Source organism: Mytilus galloprovincialis, chromosome 3 (genome assembly GCF_965363235.1).
Source record: "Mytilus galloprovincialis chromosome 3, xbMytGall1.hap1.1, whole genome shotgun sequence".
Lineage (NCBI taxonomy): Eukaryota > Metazoa > Mollusca > Bivalvia > Mytilida > Mytilidae > Mytilus > Mytilus galloprovincialis.
Window position 1 is genome coordinate 10,127,219 of NC_134840.1, and position 6,000 is coordinate 10,133,218.

At 31.9% G+C, this 6,000-nt stretch overlaps 1 long non-coding RNA gene across 1 annotated transcript in view; it reads right to left on the reverse strand.

The window, feature by feature from the left end:
- LOC143067162 (uncharacterized) overlaps positions 1-4,494 on the reverse strand; it is a 98,454-nt gene extending 93,960 nt beyond the window's left edge. The window contains exon 1 of the long non-coding RNA XR_012975865.1: positions 3,610-4,494. This is a non-coding gene — a long non-coding RNA (uncharacterized LOC143067162). The remainder of the gene's footprint in view (positions 1-3,609) is intronic.
- Between the last annotated feature and the right edge of the window lie 1,506 nt (positions 4,495-6,000).

A 6,000-nucleotide genomic window follows, 5' to 3' on the forward strand; every position in this document is an offset into this window, starting at 1 on the left:
TGGAATTTTGAGTCTTCAATGCATTTTGTACTTTGTACTTGTTTTGGGTTTATAATTATTTTGATCTGAGCGTCGCTGATGATTTTTATGTAGACGAAACGCGCGTCTAGCGTATTAAATTACAATCCTGGTACCTTTGATAACTATTTAATTCACCATTTTCTACATAAGAAAATGCCTGTACCAAGTCAGGAATATGACATTTGTTATCCGTTCGTTTGATGTGTTTCAGCTTTTGATTTTGCGGATTGATTTCCGACTTTCCGTTTTAAATTTTCCTCGGAGTTCGGTATTTAGTGTTATTTCCTTTTTTTTTTTTTGACTGAAAAAGGATAACAAGAGTATACAGCATTTAACTATGCAGACGGGTTTTTTATTATTTGAATACGGACATTTGTTATCCAAATGGAATTGATATGTACACTCTCGACAAAAGATTGATTGTTCTAATAGGCGACAATGAATTTCTCAATATATCAATAAACCAGTAAAATATCTGACATCAACATATTTAAGTAGCTTATCTTAAGATTATATAACTGATTTCTTTGCTACAGATATGAAAAAGAAATAAAACTATTCCGTATTGTTTCAAACATTACTACTTTATAAAAGCTTATTAACCATTGTTTCAATCTTTAGAATGGATTTTCGAGGCTAAATGTCTTTAACTATTTAGCACACTTTATATTTTACACTAAGAAATAATAAATTCTGAAGTCGTTCGTAGTATGTGCTTCCAATGCATTCATATATTTTCCCATCTGTTAAGTGTCAACTATAAATATTATGATTACAAATATTAAAACATTATTTTAGCAACTATTGGTATTTCAAACATTTTATATAGTTTATATAGTATATTTTTGTTAAACTTTATTTATACAGTTTAAATGGAATTCGACGAAAAGTAGCTTGCTTCTTACTTTTTCGAAGACCACTTTGAATTTTAGGGTGGCTAGTTACGCTGTTTTTGAGTACTAGTTATTGGATCTGTTTACCCTTCCAAAGCACCTGAGATTGCCCTAAGATTTTGGTGGGGTTCTTGTTGCTTAGTTTGTCTATGTTGTGTCTTCTGTACTACTGTATTATTTGTCTGTTTGTCTTTTTATTTTTTAGCCATGTCGTTGTCAGTTTATTTTCGATCTATGAGTTTGACTGTTCCTCTGGTATCGTTCGCCCCTCTTTTATCAGCGAAAGATAAAATTCCGACATGTGCAGTGGTGGATCAATAATAAAATTGTGTTTCAACTTTGAATTGTTACTAGCTCTAGGCCAATGGCAGTGCTGGTCACCGACGCCATCACCTGGTCGGCATACACTTAAATGTATCTGATGGTGAACCACAAGTCACGTGATTTATAACGTGTCACTAGTATTGTTTACCACGCTTTTGCAAATTTAAACATAAATGCTGATCCTTGACAAGTAACAACTTAAGGTCACTATCCAAAAAAAGTAAGATCACAAAAATACTGAACTTAGAGGATAATCAATTCGGAAAGTCCATAATCGTATGGCAAAATCAAATTACAAAACGCATCAAAAACGAATGGACAAGAACTGTCATATTCCTGACTTGGTACAGGCATTTTCCAACTTAAGGTTACTATACGACTTTCAACAACGAACAAATTCATACTGTAAAGTAAGCTCTAAAATACCTCGTTATGGTAAAGTAAGCTCTAAAATACCTCGTTATGGTAAAGCAAGAGATGACAGGTAACAAGGAAACATTCAAAACTCAAAAGTGAAAGAGAAACTGACAACGGCATGGGGAAAAGACCACGAATAGACAAACAACTGCTCACAGCATTGCATAAAAAACTAAATCAAACACCACTAAAACTAGGAATGAATTCATGCTTTAACTGTTTTCTACGGATATTTTCGGTAACACCTCTGGGTTATATGAAAGGTTGTATTATGTAATGCAACATTACTATAATAATAAAATAAAAGATGTTTGAATGCGTCGATGAGACACGATCGAACCCAACGGATCAACAAAACTGTATACCGCTTTGAAAGTTCTAAATTGCCCAATCTCTGCACAGGTATGTGTCAAGTTCTAAATTGACCGATGTCTTTAAAAAGTATTTGTCACGTTCTAAATCGCCTCATGTCTACAAAAGGTATGTTTCAAGTTTTAAATCGTGTCCAGATTCACAACCATACCAATATTTCTGATGGTGTACACTAGTAATTTTTATGACGCGGCTAGTGAGGACATGTTTAAATGTGTAAGAGTCATAGTTTAATAGCAAAATAATAAATATACGAGAGGACGTACCCACGCATTGTCCCAAAAATGTAAAGTCAGTTTGGATGAACGAAAACGGTTTCTCTGTTGTCCTGTGCAATAATCAGAACATTGATAGAACGCAGAAATGGTACACTTGTCAATAAAGATTATCTGGTTGGATCAATCTGAATACTCACAGGAATTATGGGTAATAAATTCGTGCAATGAGAAGAATTTACCATTCAGTTATATTTCCGTTTCATTAAAATCAAAGTAATAATTTCTGCAGGAAAAAGTTCGAGAACTCTACCAATATATTAACGTATTAATTTTTAAACAAATAAAGGAGACAACTGAAAAGCTTTAGCGTAGACAACTCTTAGGGAGATTAACTTTTGCTAATGTGGTTATCTTTATAGAATAAAGATTGTTCCATGATTAGCCTATAAATAGGCCTAGGGTTATCTTTTGTATAATATATTGTTCAATGATTAGTGTATACAAATGCTTAGGGTTATCCTTTCGTAGAACAATTGTTCAATGGTAAGCTTAAAAAATGTCGAGGGTATTCTCTTGTAGAAAAGATTGTTCAGTGATTGACTTATGGATAGGTCTAGGGTTATCCACTTGTAGAAACTTTTTGTTCAACGAACAGCTTATACATAGGCCTATATTACCCTTTTGTAGAAATGATTGTTCAGTGATTACCTTATAAATAGACACAGGGTTATCCTTTTGTAGAAAAGATCGTTAATGATTAACCTTGGCTGAAAGGGGCTATGGTCTGGGGTTTTTTTATCATTTACTTATTTACTGTAAAAGCGCATAATTTTTGTATATGTTTATATATTCATCGTTTCAACAGTTCACCTTATTTTGTTTACTTACATGGGGCTAAGATTTTTTTCGAAAGAGATATCACGAAACATATTCCTAAAAATCGGAAATAAATTATGTTTCAAATAGGCGTTATATAAAATATTGATAGAATTTCTCAAGTCTGGGAGTGTGGGAAGTACGATGCTAAGTAAAATGATACTTATCTTGTGATGACTCTACACATATATCTTAATCGAAAACGAACGTAGTCCGATGTTTAGAGAACAATGACCGATATCAATTGTCTAACTTCAATCGTCAATAATGTGTAATACAGGTGAAGTATTACTTAATATTTCTAACAAATCATAATAAGTTTACTCAATGGTTTGTTTATGCATTGAACATAAACAAATGGCCATTTCTACACTCATCAAAACCTTCAATATATTTTTTATAAGTTGAAATTACCATATCGTCAATGATTACATGTTAGGTTACATAGAAATGTATACATGCCAGATTTAAAACAAAAACACTCTTACCTTTCCTTGGTACATATAAACTAAGCATCAGACAGTCCTCAGTTTGATGTAAGACATAACTCTCCATTCTTTTTAAACATTCCTTGTAATAACTCGATGTATTTTTAGGTTGAGGACACACTCCACGATAACTTCTATTTGAAACCACTCTATTTCCTAGCCACTTTTCTAATGAACTTGACGGAGGAATAAATCTTAACATTTTTTTTCTTGTTGAAGCATACTGTAATCCGCTAAAGACTTCAACAGGTTGTAATAGTTCCTTGTTTTGCATTAACATCCCAATCAAATTTCCGTATCTTGTTGTGAATACTCGTGGTTCTAATGCTTTCCTCTTACAATGGCATAATTTAAGAAGAAAAATAGTTTCTAAGAAAACTAATCCAAGAAATAGCTGATATTTAGAAAGGCAATCCATTTTGTCAGCTTTCCACTATGAACAATGTCATAATATAATTACATTATATAAAGTGTGATCAATAAATTACTATCAGTAGCCATCTAAAATTATAGTCCGACACATGCTGATTTTTTCATTGTTATTCCTTCTTGATTCTAGTTTTAGAACCAATTAGTCCAACAATCAAAGTTTGGTCATAAAAAACAATAAACTGATTAACAGCAAAAACAATCTTCACTGATACTTTGCTTCTGCTAACATTGATTGATCAATAAAGTTTTCTGTCTTTTAAAGTATCACAATTTTACGTTATTGGAATATTTCTGTATTTAATTTAATGAAGCCTCCCAATTTATCAACCATGTCATCCTATATGCATAAAACGGCAGATATGTACAGTGTTTAATTTCACTGGCGCAAAACAAACCAGAAGATAATTGAAAAGAACATAAGCAGAAAGGAATAGTTTCTTCAAACCATGTACTCTAAATACACTACTACATCTGCATAACATTTCTTGCTCATTATTTTGTTCCTTTACTAAAAGACTTACTGAATATATATTCAGAACATATGAATTACTGCAAACGCAAAGAAGACTAGTTATTGATTTAGAGATCTTACTATAAATGAAGCAATGTAAATATTTGTTCTGGTATAGAGTTATCTGTTATTTCACGGCTATTCGGACATATAATTGATTGTTTCCTTACCTATATGTTAGCAGAAACAACCTCGTTTGCTATAATTGTTACGGTTTATCAGATTGTGATTGTAACGTTGGTATTCTTCATACATGACGTCTACTATTGTGTGATATCTCAAATGGGCTAAAACAAATGCTAGTGTTAAGATAGATTGGTCATAAACAATGAGGAAGACACTGTCTCCTCTTACGGGGATGACACACTACTCTAACACAGGGCACTCTCGTGAAAACAAAACGTTAGTTATATACCAACTACTCATTTATGACGTTTTATAAATATTTTTGTTATATTGGTCTTTTGGAAAATGTTGTTTGTGCTGTATTTAGACAACGAAATTTGTTTTACATGCACACGTATAAAAATTGCGGTTTTTATCCAACGCAATCATAGGTTTGAACGTAGTTTTCAATTTAGACTCGTTTTTATATATATATATATATATATATATATTTATATATATATATATATATATATATATATATATATATATATATATATATATATAAAACCCATTCTACTGAGATATCGTGACACCAAATCAATCATAGGTTTGAACGTAGTTTTCAATTTAGACTTGTTTATATATATATTATATATATATTATATAAATAATAGTCAACGATTTTTTTCCCACGAGGGCGCTGGATTGTTACAAGTAACGATACATGTACACAATAAATAAATTATATAAACCCCTAAAATGTGTACACAACAACACCAATAACAAAAAAGGAACTATAAATGTAATTATTAATAAATATTTCGGATAACAGATATCCTTCATCGGTATATATGACTGTGATGTTGAATGAATCATTTATCAGTCTACTAGATTAAACTATAACAATCTTGAAATTTATACAATAAAAAAAGTCAAACCGAACATCAGGGCTGGGTTCAATATCGTAGCGGCTACGTAGTGCTACGTAGATTTTGACTATTGAACGTGCAGCTATAGACTAGTTGTTACATAGATATTGATAGCAGCTACGTAACCGCTACGTAGCTGCTACGATATTGAACTCAACCCAGGTAAGACACTTGCACAAGTCTAAAAATTTGTTAAACACGACATAGGTTATATGTGTGCTACTTACGCAGAAACTTCTCCAACAAAGTTATGAGGAGGACAGATTAAAATTGACACTCCGTAAATTTTATGGACACCATCACGAATTGGTGGATCCATACGATGTGTCTTTAACCAAACTAGCTAAGGACATTTTTACCACATGGTAGATTGTAGTTTGTCATTATGTCGTCTAATCTTTTAATTACCAA